This window comes from Aethalodelphis obliquidens, unplaced genomic scaffold (genome assembly GCF_003676395.1).
Source record: "Aethalodelphis obliquidens isolate GAN/ISIS:26980383/991018 unplaced genomic scaffold, ASM367639v1 scaffold4, whole genome shotgun sequence".
Classification (NCBI taxonomy): domain Eukaryota; kingdom Metazoa; phylum Chordata; class Mammalia; order Artiodactyla; family Delphinidae; genus Aethalodelphis; species Aethalodelphis obliquidens.
This window is the reverse complement of record NW_020837948.1, coordinates 18,203,284-18,219,607: the sequence shown is the minus strand read 5'-3', so window position 1 is coordinate 18,219,607 and position 16,324 is coordinate 18,203,284. Positions and strand designations below refer to the sequence as shown.

Here is a 16,324-nt window from a genome sequence, read left to right as displayed (position 1 = left end):
TTCCAAGGATTTTCAATTTTCATGCATTATTTCAAAATGAAAGAAAATGTTAGCATTGAAAAACAAGCATAAGAACATCTTATATGTGCCACATCTTCTCTCTGAGATTTAGCAAGTGGATAAATCTTTTCAGATTTAAATAAGATGGGAAAACTCACACTGTGGTCTGCTTTCTGCTTCTTGTGCTCAGTTAATTATATGAAACATACTATTAAGACAAGGCCTATGCACTTTAAGTAGTATTTCAAGCACTGAATTAATTCTATGTGAATTGCATTTAATGATTGAGAATTGATGATTGCTATTAATGAACCCAATATTTCCTGGTATTATTTGTAATTTTTATTTTGTCATAATAAGCTACAAACTTTTTTATTCCCTTTCTCACAAACTGGTCAGAGACCTTGTGATTCTGGTATTTGTGCAATGGACCCAGGAGGACTGGCTGAAATGATTGGGTAAAGATTGTTTAGCTGGTGCATAATGCTTCATCACAAAATGCATATTGCCATTAGCACCAGATACCATGGTTTTCTACAGATCACAATTCCAAGAATGTGTTAAACTCACACCAGACTATCCTAATTATAGCCTTTAATTCCTATAAAAAATTTCCATGGTTCCCTACATTTTTGTTTTAATTGTGTAACTGTGAGATCATTCATTGCCATCCTGGAAATCATATGCAGTCATCTCATGAAGGTTTTACTATGCCCCAAGCTCTTATGGATTTTGATATTTTAATGAGAATATACTTAGAGGTTTTATGAGAATGACAGCATCTTTATAGTTTATTCATCAAAATTTTTCCGGCTAAGTTAGGGTCTGAGATATCTATAAGTATGCCTTTTTACACAAGATATTGATATAGTGAATATCTCCCTCTGAAACAGAGAAATGTGATCAGCTTTTTTACTTAGACTTAGATCACATGCTCCATTCAGAGTGGATTCTCACCCATATCAGTTAAGATTAGATTCCTATGTGAAAAACAGAGTCCCCAAATCACAATGGCTTTAAAAACATAAAATACAACTTTGTTTCTTACGTACAAGTCTTGAGGTAGATCAGGGCTGACTTGGCACCTCATGTCTACAAAGCCCTTAAGGACTGAGTTTCCTTTCCTTTCAGTATTCCTTTTGACCATCTCTGACATAGCATGTTCATACTAATTGTGTAAACTGGCAGCTAGAGCTCCAGCCATCAAATCTACATTCCAGGCAAAAGGTTTGAGGAAAGGGAGAAACATTTACAAGAGTATGGGGCAACTTTTCTTTTAAAAAGTTCTCCAGAAGCTGCCACTCAATATTTTCACTTCCATCCTTTTCCAATTTTGTTAGATGGTCACATATACCATCAAGATAGTATTTATTCTGCATGACTAACTGCTTAGCTAAAAAATTATATGTTCTATTTTTAAAGGGAAAATGCTGTTTGTATCAGACTACCTGAAAGAGGTTGGCTAAGAGTTAGGCAGGGAGTGGCCCCGAGAATGAAATGGAGACTATATCAGGAAACAAGGAAATAAATACACAGAGTAAATACAGATGTCTAGTATACTGAAAATAAGAATAAGAAGAAAGATGAATGATAACAAAGAGACAAAATGCATGGTTTTACAGAGCAAGATTGGGGAAAAAAGAATGGCAGAGAAGGGTAAGATAGGCTTTATATTAAATTTTCAGTATCTGTATTATATGGGTATTAGCAGATTTTTGTATCTGATGCCAATATATCCCATACCATGCCCATAAGTTACAGATTTCCCATTACAGTACTAAATCAAGTTAACAGTTTCCATAAGAGCACAGACTTGTTCATATTGCAGATGGAACTATATTCAATTACTAACTAGGTTCTACAGTGTTTCACTTATTTTTTAGTTGATGCATTTCCTCTTGCTATGAAAATATCAGTTTCTTCCTTACTCAAGTTTGAGTATTTGATTTGTTAAAGAGAAAGTTAATTTTGTAAAAAGGAAGAGGAAAACAAATAGATAAAAAGGAGCTGCTATGATATAATAATTTTATTGTCTAATTCTCAGCCATCTATGAAGAGTAGATAATTTTCACTCTTACACTAAGAGTAGGGATGTAGGAGAAAAGATTGAATTATCCCCCCCAAAATAGGAGATGTAAACACCTGCCTTAGTTGCTGACTTTGTGATTCTGTTCTAGAAAATTTTCCCATGAAAATATTTTTCTTCAGAGAGATAATCCAGTCATCCCTTAGTGTCTGTGCAGGAGATTGGTTCCAGGACACCTGTCCCCCCCACCAAGGATACCAAAATTCAAGGAGGTCCACGACCCTCACAGAAAATGGCAGAGTATTTGCATATAACCTAGGCATGTCTTCCATATACTCTAGATTACTCTAGATTACTTAGAATACCTAATACATCTCTAGATTACTTAGAATACCTAATACAATGTAAATGCTATGTAAGTAGTTGCAAATGTGGCAAATTCAAGGTTTGGAGTTTTCTTGAATTTTTTTTTTTTTCCAATCTGAGGTTAGTTGAATCAGAGAATGCAGAACCTGCCGATACAGAGGGCCGACTGCACCGAACTTTATTTCTTAGGTGGGAGTTTTATAAAAGTCATTATCTATTTCTATGGTTCTCAAATGGAGAAAATGTGCCTCCCAGTAGACATTTGACAATGTCTGAAGTCATTTGTGGTTGTCAGAACTAGGGGTTGCTAATGGCACTTAGTCGGTAGAGGCCAAGGTGATGTTAACCATTCTACAATACACCTGCCAGTTTCCCCTTCCCTGTCCCCAACAAAGAATTATCCAGCCCAAATGTCAATAGTACTGAGTTGTACAACCCTGAACTATATGAGTTTATTTAGAATGAAGAATACTCCCTATTAGTGCCAATGATATACCTCAAAATATATATTTGATTTTTCAAAAAATAACACCTACTATAATTAAATTTGTACAACTCTAATTCAAGAGCTCTTAAGCTGAATTCCGTGCAATGCAAGAGTGTCTATGAATCTTGAAATCATAAGCAAAATATTATGTAGGTGTACATCTGCATATTTTGAAGGGGTAAGCCCATACCATTTATCTAATTGTCTAAGGGATTTATGACCTGACAAAGCCAGCCACTAAATTTATTTAGAATGCCAAAGAATTCTAGTGTATTAATCAGCAGTGTTCTTCCCTCCAGTGAGCCAAACTGCTCTTTCAAGCACTGTTTCTCAGCACATTCTCTAACCTTACTGTATTAAGACATGACATTTATGGAAATGAAGTTTAAAGATTCCCAATTGAATCCTCTTTAATTAATAGAAATAGTATCGACAAAGCAAAGTTTCTTTTGGAGAGCTTGTGATTTAAGAAACCAGATTTCCCACTTTAACCAACATTTCTATAATTTACACTTGAATATGTTAAATATCCTTTGTGATACACATTGCTTTGGTGTTTAGGATGATAGTATACCCTCTACAGTTAATAATGTATTTCCTTAAGATCTGTTCCTTGTCTCTTGTCCTGTCTCAGGAAATGATATTACTATCCATCCAAGTCACCACACCAGAAACAATAACGGAAAATCTCCCTCATCTCTTCCCTTTCTACTCCAATTATTTTGCAGTTCTATTCATTCTACATCCTAAATTTTGTTTGAGTCCCTTCCCTTTTCTCAATCCCTCATGCTATTTTTTTCAGCTCAATATCTCACTCTCTTTTAATTAAATATTGCCTTTATAGACTGCTAACTGCTATCCCTGATTTCAGGTCCTCTCTACTCCATTTCATTCTTCATACAGCTGCAGAGCCATCTTTCTAAGCCATCTTTCTAAACTGTGAATCTGACCAGGTCACATTTCAGTTAAAAACTTTGAAGGTCTCCCTGTTACCTCCATGCTAACGCCCCCCTTTCTGGCCTTGTCTCCTGCTACTGCTACCCTCTCTGGAGGCTAGGCTCTAACTGCATTGATTTCTCATCATCCCTGGATATATGCTTTTCTGACTCTGCTCCGCTTTGCTTGAATAATGTTCCCTCTCTTGTTGAAATCTTATTCATCTTTCATAAGGAAACTGGCTTCAAAGTCTTTTCCAGTTCTTTCAGGCAGAGGTTATTTTCTCTAATTTCTGTTCAAAAATCGTTTGGCACTTCATTTAATATCTTATCACCTTTGTTTTCCAAGCACATTGAGCAGGTCATGTACCTATGAACATTTCCAGTAAATGTTTCTGTAATGAGATTGACAACACTATGTAAATTTAAGATTTTGCTCAGTACTGGACCATCACGGGCAAACATTGTCTTTGTTGGCCAAGCTAAATAATAGAGAGATGATGAATTCATGCAGGGAATTAAATGAAAATTTTGCTATCAGCTCTTAAAAATTGTAACCTGCACTTTAGCTTTCTAAAATACTATTATTAGGAGTATAGAACATTGTTCTTGCGTAGAACAAATGTTACTCTATTTCTTTAACCACAATTCTTATCGCTGTTATTGAAGGAATATACAGTAGCTGAATTGCAGATAATTGCAGAAGGGTAGGAGTTCACAAGTTTTAAGGCAAATGAATGAACAAAGTAACACCATTCAACTTTTCATTTAAGACACTGAATGACCCTGAGTCCAGGGATGATGCTGAATAGCTTACAATGCACAGCACAGTCCCCGGCCCGTTAAGAAATAATTATCTGGACCAGAATGTTACTTCTGCCAAGCATATGAAATATTGCATATATTTTAATAGAGATGAACCTGGAGGCTCTTGAAATGTACATGGCTGTTTTTATTCACACTAAATGGCCCCAAGCCTCTAGGTTTTTATTGTACATACCATGATGCCTTTTTAAGATTATACCCCCCTGAATCCAGTTTATCCAGAAGCACACTGGCTTTTGGGACTCTATTAAAGTTAGAAGTCCACTGATAATGCAGAATTGAAAATGTAGAAATCATACATATTGTTCGTACATTTTTCCTGAAGTAAAAGAGGGAATATTAAAGTAGAATATATTAGATATCACCTGAACAAAAAGTGCCTTGAGAGCCAAACACTGAGACTATCTTTGGTTTAGCCATTATTGAAGGAGTTACTGAATTCTGAATATAATACAATAGTGGTACTTTTATAGTATAGTTTACTTCTTGGAGTTGAAGGGCTATTTCATTGAATTGCATTTGCGAAGTATCATGGCAAATATTGTTAGGGTACCTGGGACCTCTTTCCAATTAATTCCAAGTTTAACAGCAGTGAAGACTGCTTATTATTCAGTTACTTGTCTAATTTACAAAGAATCATCTGTTTTCTCTTGGTAATGTGGGTGTATACATATGGATACTCATATTTTCTAGTTCACAGTGGTGGCAAGATTGAAGTAAAGGTGATAGGAAATTGACCCTTTCTCAGGTTAAGTAAAAAATATCCTAGACACCTGCCAATTAAACTTGTAACATTGTGTTACTCCTTTCAAGTTAAACAGAACAATTTTAGGAGACCATCCATATGCTGCATTTTACAAAGACTTTCCAGAAATAGCATTTTATTGTAATTGATGCAAGACGTTTTTCCCATCCTTGAGCTTATATTATTCAGTCATGTGTGCCTAAAAAGCAAAGCATTTTGGAAGAAGAAAAATAACATTTAAGTAGAATATATTTTATTTTGCTTTACTTCTAATTCCTTTTGAGTACCATGTTGTAAAAAAGGAAATGGAAACTAGAAATAATCCGTGGGCATGGGCAACTAGAGGTTTTTCAGAGTCTAGTAACTTCAGAGATGTTAATAACTCAAGAGACTTCTGATTTCCTTTTCAGACTTAAAAGGACTATAAAATTGCTTTATTCAGCAGATTTGTAATGTCTAACCTCCTTGTCCTTGACTTCTAACCCTACCTTTGCTTGGGGAAAGAAGACTAGTTAACTGATTATATTAGGTTAATAAAAATGCAACCCATAAACTCCCACTTGCTGTTTCACAGAAGGCATCCTATCATTTATTTAAAAGCCAGAAGAAAGAAATGTCATTCCATAAAGATAAGAGCAGCATTTTATTACTTGTCTAGACAATTTAATTGTTGAAAAACATCAGTGCATATTAGAGAGGGAAGTATTGGCATCACTTGTTTCATGTAATAAATTAAAAACCTAAAATGAATGTGATTTGACAGAATGTTTAAGCAAGGAGGAGGGAGCAATGTTAGCATTTTAATTTTGTTTTGATTGAAGATAGTTTCGTTCCACCATGAAAAAATCATGCCATTTTTCCAGCATACCTCATTTCCAGTGGAACTCAGTAAAATGTGCACGTGTTAACATTAGATTCGGCAGGCTTTAATGCAGTTACAAAAAGGAGTTTTGCCAAAAAGAGGGATAAATATCACAGCCATTCATTTCACAGTGCTCTCCAATCTGGCTGCAACTGTTTCCCCAAGCAGCATGTCAGTGAATAAAAAAGGAAATTCAAAGGAGGGGCAGGAGAAAAGGGATTTAGGAAGAAGGGGGTTTTAAAACACTTTTGGCTTTAGAGAAAACAATTCACAATCATTAGCATGAGTAAAATTGCTGTTTAGCCTAGGCTAATGAAAACATTATGAAAGCAGAGATTTTTCAGAAACAAAATAAAACAAAAACACAAAAACAAAACTATCCTCTGAACACCATTACTGAAGATTAAGGGGAGCCAGGGTAAGTAAACATCCACGTTTCATAGTTGAATCCCCCCCGCCACTTCCTCAGATTATGAAGTGAATATCCTCATTTAGTGTGCTTTTCTATGTTCACAGAAAAAGACTGTATCCTGCTGACTTTTTCTAAATTGGTTCTTTTAGCATTTGTTTACACTTCTATATTTTTTACCATGCAATTTGTTGTCCTAAAGTAATTACATATTAGAAAGTATAACCCTTTGGTTACCAAAATGGCCAATGCTGATATTGTTAATAAAGGAAGAGAGCAAGGAACTTATTTTGACTCTGGTTTTATTTCCTGATGAATCCACTACTGTGGCGTCCTCCGCCAGTGGGAGATGGGGCACATAATGATGGCAGTTCTCCTGTGGAATTATCTATTCCAAAAATGTGTTGGTTCAATGACTCTCTTTGTAAAAAGGAAACGTGTAAACATTGTAAAATCATTTTTAACTATGTTCTCATTTATTTTCTTCATCAGTTCTAGGAGGTACATACTAATGTCTATTCCATTTTTAAAAAAATTTTACTGGAGTATGGTTGATTTAAAATATTGTGTTAGTTTCAGGTGTACAGCAAAGTGATTCACTTATACATATACATATATTCATTCTTTTTCAGATTCTTTTCTCATATAGGTTATCACAGAATATTTAGTAGAGTTCCCTGTGCTATACAGTAGGTCATTGTTAGTTATCTATTCTTATATACAGTAGTGTGTGTATGTTAATCTCAAGTTCCTTATTTATCCCTCCCCTCAACGTTTCCCCTTTTGTAACAAGTTTGTTTTTGATATCTGTAAATCTGTTTCTGCTTTGTAAATAAGTTCATTTGTATCATTTTTTTTGGTTCTACTAAATTTTTTTTTCAATTTTTTAACGTCTTTATTGGGGTATAATGGCTTTACAAAGTTGTGTTAGTTTCTGCTTTATAACAAAGTGAATCAGTTATACGTATACATATGTCCCCATATCTCTTCCTTCTTGTGTCTCCCTCCTACCCTCCTTATCCCACCCCTCTAGGTGGTCGCAAAGCACCAAGCGGCTCTCCCTGTGCTATGCAGCTGCTTCACACTAGCTTTCTATTTTACATTTGGTAGTGTATATATGTACATGCCACTCTCTTATTTTGTAACAGCTTACACTAACTCCACCCCATATCCTCAAGTCCATTATCTAGTAGGTCTGCATCTTTATTCCCGTCTGGCCCCTAGGTTCTTCATGACCATTTTCTTCTTTTTAGATTCCATATATATGTGTTAGCATACAGTATTTGTTTTTCTCTTTCTGACATACTTCACTCTGTATGACAAACTCTAGGTCCATCCACCTCACTACAAATAACTCAGTTTCGTTTCTTTTTATGGCTGAGTAATATTACATTGTATATATGTGCCATATCTTCTTTATCCATTCATCTGTTGATGGACACTTAGGTTGCTTCCATGTCCTGGCTATTGTAAATAGTGCTGCAAAGAACACTGTGGTACATGACTCTTTTTGAATTATGGTTTTCTCAGGGTATATGCCCAGTAGTGGGATTGCTGGGTCATATGGTACTTCTATTTGTAGTTTTTTAAGGAAGCTCCATACTGTTCTCCATAGTGGCTGTATCAATTTATATTCCCACCAACGGGGCAAGAGGGTTCCCTTTTCTCCACACCATCTCCAGCATTTATTGTTTGTAGATTTTTTATAATGGCCATTCTGACTGGTGTGAGATGATATCTCATTGTAGTTTTGATTTGCATTTCTCTAATGATTAATGATGCTGAGCATTCTTTCATGTGTTTGTTGGCAATCGGTATATCTTCTTTGGAAAAATGTCTATTTAGGTCTTCTGCCCATTTTTAGATTGTGCTGTTTGGTTTTTTTGATATTGAGCTGCATGAGCTGCTTGTGAATTTTGGAGATTAATCTTTTGTCAGTTGCTTCATTTGCAAATATTTTCTCCCTTTCTGAGGGTTGTGATTTTGTCTTGTTTATGGTTTCATTTGCTGTGCAAAAGCTTTGAAGTTTCATTAGGTCCCATTTGTTTATTTTTGTTTTTATTTCCATTTCTCTAGGAGGTGGGTCAAAAAGGATCTTGCTGTGATTTATGTCATAGAGTGTTCTGCCTATGTTTTCCTCTAAGAGTTGGATAGTGTCTGGCCTTACATTTAGGTCTTTAATCCATTTTGAGTTTATTTTTGTGTATGGTGTTAGGGAGTGTTCTAATTTTATTCTCTTACATGTAGCTGTCCAGTTTTCCCAGCACCACTTACTGAAGAGGCTGTCTTTTCTCCACTGTATATTCTTGCCTCCTTTATCAAAGAAAAGGTGACCATATGTGTGTGGGTTTATTTCTGGGCTTTCTATCCTGTTCCATTGATCTATCTTTCTGTTTTTATGCCAGAACCATACTGTCTTGATTACTGTAGTTTTGTAATATAGTCTGAAGTCAGGGAGCCTGATTCCTCCAGCTCCGTTTCTCTTTCTCAGAATTGCTTTGGCTAGTTGAGGTCTTTTCTGTTTTCACACAAATTATGAAATTTTTTGTTCTAGTTCTGTGAAAAATGCCAGTGGTAAGTTGATAGGGATTTCATTGAATCTGTAGATTGCTATGGGTAGCAGAGTCATTTTCACAATGTTGATTCTTCCAATCCAAGAACATGGTATATCTCTCCATCTATTTGTATCAACTTTAATTTCTTTCATCAGTGTCTTACAATTTTCTGCATACAGTTCTTTTGTCTCCTTAGGTAGGTTTATTCCTAGATATTTTATTCTTTTTGTTGCAATGGTAAATGGGAGTGTTTTATTAATTTCACTTTCAGATTTTTCATCATAAGTGTATATGAATGCAAGAGGTTTCTGGGCATTAATTTTGTATCCTGTTACTTTACCAAATTCATTGATTAGCTCTAGTAGTTTTCTGGTAACATCTTTAGGATTCTCTATGTATACTATCATGTCATCTGCAAACAGTAAGTTATACTTCTTTTCTGATTTGGATTCCTTTTATTTCTTTTTCTTCTCTGATTGCTGTGGCTAAAACTTCCAAAACTGTGTTGAATAATAGTGGTGAGAGTGGGCAACCTTGTCTTTTTCCTGATCTTAGTGGAAATGTTTTCAGTTTTTCACCATTGAGGACGATATTGGTTCTGGGCTTGTCATATGTGGCCTTTATTGTGTTGAGGAAAGTTCCCTCTATACGTACTTTCTGGAGGGTTTTTATCATAAATGGGTGTTGAATTTTGTCAAAATATTTCTCTGCATCGATTGAGATGATCATATGTTTTTTTTCCTTCAATTTGTTAATATGGTGTATCACCTTGATTGATTTGCGTATGTTGAAGAATCCTTGCTTTCCCTGGATAAACCCCACTTGATCAAAATGTATGATCCTTTTAATGTGATGTTGAATTCTGTTTGCTAGTATTTTGTTGAGGAGTTTTGCATCTATGTTCATCAGTGATATTGGCCTGTAGCTTTCTTTCTTTGTGACATCTTTTTCTGGTTTTGGTATCAGGGTGATGGTGGCCTCATAGAATGAGTTTGGGAGTGTTCCTCTCTCTGCTATATTATGGAAGAGTTTGAAAAGGATGGGTGTTAACTCTTCTCTAAATGTTTGATAGAATTCGCCTGTGAAGCCATCTGGTCCTGGGCTTTTGTTTCTTGGAAGATTTTTAATCACACTTTCAATTTCAGTGCTTGTGATCGGTCTGTTCATTTTTAAAACTTCTTCCTGGTTCAGTCTTGGAAGGTTGTGCATTTCTAAGAATTTATCCATATTTTCCAGGTTGTCCATTTTATTGGCATGTAGTTGCTTCTGGTAATCTCTCATGATCCTTTGTATTTCTGCAGTGTCATTTGTTACTTCTCCTTTTTCATTTCTAATTCTATTGATTTGAGACTTCTCCCTATTTTTCCTGATATGTCTGGCTAATGGTTTGTCAATTTTGTTTATCTTCTCAAAGAACCAGCTTTTAGTTTAATTCATCTTTGCTATCATTTATTTCATATCTTTTTCATTTATTTCTGACCTGATCTTTATGATTTCTTTTCTTCTGCTAACTTTGGGTTTTTTTGTTCTTCTTTCTCTAATTGCTTTAGATGTAAGGTTAGGTTGTTTATTTGAGATGTTTCTTGTTTCTTAAGGTAGGATTGTATTGCTATAAACCTCCCTCTTTTAACTGCTTTTGCTGCATCCCATAGGTTTTGGATCATCATGTTTTCATTGTCATCTGTCTCTAGGTTTTTTTTGATTTCCTCTTTGATTTCTTCAGTTATTTCTTGGTTATTTAGTAATGTATTGTTTAGCCTCCATGTGTTTGTGTTCTTTACGTTTTTTTCCCTGTAATTCATTTCTAATCTCATAGCGTTATGGTCAGAAAAGATGCTTGATATGATTTCAGTTTTCTTAAATTTACTGAGGCTTGATTTCTGACCCAAGATGTGATCTATCCTGGAGAATGTTCCATGCTCACTTGAGAAGAAAGTGTAATCTGCTCTTTTTGGATGGAATGTCCAATAAATATCAATTAAATCTATCTGGTCTATTGTGTCATTTAAAGCTGTGTTTCCTTATTTATTTTCATTTTGGATGATCTGTCCATTGGTGTAAGTGAGGTGTTAATGTCCCCCACTATTATTGTGTTACTGTCGATTTCCTCTTTTATAGCTGTTAGTAGTTACCTTATGTATTGAGGTGCTCCTATGTTGGGTGCATATATATTTATAATTGTTTTATCTTCTTCTTGGACTGACCCCTTGATCATTATGTAGTGTCCTTCCTTGTCTCTTGTAACATTCTTTTTTTAATAGTCTATTTTATCTAATCTGAGTATTGCTACTCCAGCTTTCTTTTGATTTCCATTGGCATAGAATATCTTTTTCCATCCCCTCACTTTCAGTCTGTATGTGTCCCTAGGTCTGAAGTGGGTCTCTTGTAGACAGCATATATATGGGTCTTGTTCTTATATCCATTCAGCAAGCCTGTATATTTTGGTTGGAGCATTTAATCCATTCACGTTTAAGGTAATTATCGATATGTGTGTTCCTATGACCATTTTCTTAATTGTTTTGGGTTTGTTTTTGTAGGTCCTTTTCTTCTCTTGTGTCTTCCACTTACAGAAGTTCCTTTAGCATTTGTTGTAGAGCTGGTTTGGTGGTGCTGAATTCTCTTAGCTTTTGCTTGTCTGTAAAGCTTTTGATTTCTCTGTCAAATCTGAATGAGATCCTTGCAGGGTAGAGTAATCTTGGTTGTAGATTCTTCCCTTTCATCTCTTTAAGTATACCATGCCACTCCTTTCTGGCTTATAGGGTTTCTGCTGAGAAATCAGCTGTTATCCTTATGGGAGTTCCCTTGTATGTTATTTGTCATTTTTCCCTTGTTGCTTTCAATAATTTTTCTTTGTCTTTAATTTTTGCCAATTTGATTACTGTGTGTCTGGGTGTGTTTCTCCTTGTGTTTATCCTGTATGGGACTCTCTGTGCTTCCTGGACTTGGGTGGCTATTTCCTTTCCCATGTTAGGGAAGTTTTCAAGTATAATCTCCTAAAATATTTTCTCTCGTCCTTTCTCTCTCTCTTCTCCTTCTGGGATCCCTATAATGTGGATGTTGTTGCATTTAGTGTTGTCCCAGAGGTCTCTTAGGCTGTCTTCATTTTTTCTCATTCTTTTTTCTTTAGTCTGTTCCACAGCAGTGAATTCCACCATTCTGTCTTCCAGGTCACTTATCCATCCGTTCTTCTGCCTCAGTTATTCTGCTATTGATTCCTTCTAGTGTAGTTTTCATTTCAGTTATTGTATTGTTCATCTCTGTTTGTATGTTCTTTAATTCTTCTAGGTCTTTGTTAAACATTTCTTGCATCTTCTCAATCTTTGCCTCCATTGTTTTTCCGAGGTCCTGGATCATCTTTACTGTCATTATTCTGAATTTTTTTTCTGAAAGGTCACCTATCTCCACTTCATTTAGTTGTTTTTCTGTGGTTTTATCTTGTTTCTTCATCTGGTACATAGCCCTCTGCCTTTTCATCTTGTCTATCTTTCTGTGAATGTGGTTTTTGTTCCACAGGCTGCAGGATTGTAGTTCTTCTTGCTTCTGCTGTCTGCCCTCTGGTGGATGAGGCTATCTAAGAGGCTTGTGTAAGTTTCTGATGGGAGGGACTGGTGGTGGATAGAGCTGACTTGTGCTAAGCATGTTTGATGTCAGGTGGGCAGAGTGAAAATTATGGCTAGGTTTCATTTCCTATTGTTTTCAGAAAAATGTATTCATTAATTACAAATGTGGATATAAGTTATTTTAAGGTGCTAATTTGAAAGTACTGCAGATAAGTATAAAGTAAAAGAAGACTAATTCTCGGGCACTTTTGCTGCATCATGGAAAATGGTGTCTTTTTGGCAATTTGATAATACATTTAGACTATATAAATTGCAATGAAACATTACATTAGGTAAAATGTTTTGAAAATACTTTTCCTTTGTTTTTAAAATGAAGGTTCTACCTTAAAAAATATGATTTCTTGATAACTTTTTTGAGGGTGATAAATATTTAAAAGTTTATAGTCAAAATTTATGAAATAGTTTGAAAACTTGGCATATTTATAAATGGAAAAATTTATCTGAAGTTTTAAAAACTGTCAGAGATAAGAGAAGATCTTTCATTTGAAATATAAGCATGCTACTACTAAATTTTGATGACTAAGTTATCAAAGTTTTTTTATATATAAAATTTAAATGGAATATATGTTCAAAATATGTTTATACATTTAAAGTAAAATTGTTGATAATTCACAGAATTTTAAATTATGCATACTATTAACAAATGATTTCTTCATTCTTAGTTTTTATGTGTTTTTGTTAAACTATACTTGCTGTTTAAACTGATCTTTTGTCTTTTGTTTTCTTTTTTCTAACAGCTCCTTCAGGTTGGAAGGAATACCTTTATTTGGAGGCATGTCAGTTCATTTTTGTCACTTCAGATTCATCATTATGACTTCTTGAGGCCAGATCTAATTTTGAAGTAACCAGAAACCTGTCCATCTTGGAGCAGCAAACCCCTCAACTTGGAGCACAAATGATCACTGATATGGTCTACATAAAACCATCTGCCTCTAGTCTGACAGCCATGAGCAGAGCCCTGGGGGCAAAAAAAGCCACAGCCTTAAATCTCTTTACTCAGATATTACCAAGAAGATTAAAAAAAAAAAAAAAAAAGATGAAAAGGACTGAAGAAGCAAACCTACAAAAAACCAAAAAGCAAACAAAAAAATCCATCTTATTTTACCATTGAAATTAGTCCCAGATGTGAACACCAAAAAATTTATATTCAGTAATTCAGCCAGTAAATTATAATTTATCATTTGGGAAGGTGGAAGTATAGAAATAGGTATCTGTAGCCAGAACTACTCAGCATTTCAAAATATGTAGACAAAAACAAAACAAATAAACAAAACTGAACAAATGAAGGAACACTGCAGCAATGAACAGTATTAGAACAGAATGTTGCTGTTTGCAAAGAGGACGTTTGCCATCTTCTGTACACATTCAAAGCCATAACAGAATAAGAGTATTGTCAATTGCTTGAAAATTTTCTGCATTCAATCCTTCACCCCATATTGGTTGAGAGAGGAGGGGCCAGTTCTTGCTGATTACTTCTCAATGAACTTCTACTATTTGCACTGTCACTTCCATTCAGGGTAATGATGTGTGCTGTTATTTGCACAGATGGTCCCATGAGTTTTGAGACCACAACAAAGTTTCTTGCAGGAGTCCAAAAAGGAAACATTTAAGAATTCTCCAGACATTGATTTCTCTTTCTTCTATTAAAAATCAGTTATCTAATAAAAAATGGACTTGTCTCAGATTAAAGAACAACTACAAAATAATAATGAAAAAAAATCAGTGTGGTCAAATGAATGAAAAAGGGTTCAAAAGGTTTTTTTAGTGAGGATCATTTTATATCATTAACAGCCAAGAAGTCAAATACAGTGAACTGTACACTAAACATCTGTGTTGAACATCTATTTGTTCTCTTAATTAACAAAACCATTTGTAATTTGTATTTGACATAAGAGATTTTTATAGCCATTTATCTATGCTTCATGGGAAAATGTACTAGACAAACAGCATTTTCAGTTTATTTTTCTAAATAAATGTGTTGTTTGTATTATTTGTAGTTGCTTATTTGATTTGGTTTTCATTATCTGGAAGACATTTTCTTTGGTCATTGGCAAGCTTTTATCATACTAATTCAGAACTAATGGAAGACTGAATTTCAAATATTTTTGTGGTATAAAATTGTGCTTTCTATTCCTTAAACTCTGAAGAAGAAGTGATATATTTTTCACTAGAACCTTCTTGTCAAGAGTTATTTTAATATTCTAGTTATGCTAAGTATCTGCAGTTAGTTTTAATATATTGGGGACATTCAAAACAGAAAATTTGAGTATTATATCAATAAGAATTTCCTCTAAGTTTCCTTCTTGGAAATCTGCTCTAAAAGATAAAAATTAGATTTTTTTTTTTAGGCCATTAATCATACCTAATGAGTCCTCAGTCTCACCCAGAGATCTGCTGAGAACTTCCATCAGTGTATATAAAAAAGACTAGGCAATCCTACTGGAGCAAAAACAGAATTCTCAGTCAACAAGGGCTTATTGAGTGCCCACAAAGTTCTCACCCTTACTTGAGACTCATCAGCTGGAGCCTGTATTTATGGTCATTGCTACCACCAGTAAGTAGTGCCCAGCTCCAACAAATTATGCTTTTCTTAACTGGAGTATAATTGACACCATTATGTTAATTTCAGATGTACAAATGTAATGACTTGATATTTGTATATATTGCAAAATAGTTACCACGATAAGTCCAGGTCACATTTGTTAGCAAACACAGTTACACATTTTTTTTCTTGTGATGAGAACTTTCAATACCCCTTCTCCTAGCAACTTTCAAATATGCAATAGAGTAGTATTAACTATAGTTATGTTTGTGATGCTCTGGAGTGTGGCCAGGGGAGAGCAGGAAGATAGTGCCAGCCCTCTGAGGTCTTTGGAAAAGATGCACTCAGCCTTTTGATGAGTGTTTTAATTAGAGACCCTCAGGCTGCAGCTATGCTAATCAGTTAACAGGTTTCTTTCATAGAAAGACTGATCTCCTGGGTCTGTTTCCTCTTGCTGTGCCGGGGTTGGAGGGGGGGGAGTAGCCCTTTAAGGACTTGTTCTCCCTTGGTTCAAGTCCTGTGGGACCCATAAGCACAAGCCCTACTGGCCACCAGAGCCAGGCAATGTAGAAGCGTTCCCTGGCAGCAGCCGCAAACATTGGGTTGTCAGACAAGGAGACAATAAACTCCTTTCTGGGACACACCAGTGAGATGGAGTGAGGGGGAAGGAAAGAGAAAAGACTGCAAGTACCAGCCTCTATACCCACCCACCTACCCCCAGGCCCTTCCTAGACCCCTAAACTGTGTGCCGGACCAGAAGCCTGCGCCTCAAGCCGAAGCTCCAGGACAAGTAAGTAGGCCCCTTTCTCAGAAAGACTGGGGGTGTGTTTCAGTCTGGTCTTTGTGCAGTGCCCTGGGGGTGAGGTCTGACAAGAAATGACTCTCTGATTGTTACAATCCCATAGGGCCCAGGATCACAAGTCCCCCAGCCTCCAGAGCCAGGCAATTAAGG

At 35.5% G+C, this 16,324-nt stretch overlaps 1 protein-coding gene across 1 annotated transcript in view; it reads left to right on the top strand.

Moving 5' to 3' along the window:
* Positions 1 to 14,809, top strand: part of PRR16 (proline rich 16) — a 152,483-nt gene extending 137,674 nt beyond the window's left edge. The window contains exon 3 of the mRNA XM_027099476.1: positions 13,568 to 14,809. The gene's annotated coding sequence lies outside the window, so the exon portion shown is untranslated. The remainder of the gene's footprint in view (positions 1 to 13,567) is intronic.
* Positions 14,810 to 16,324: the final 1,515 nt, after the last annotated feature.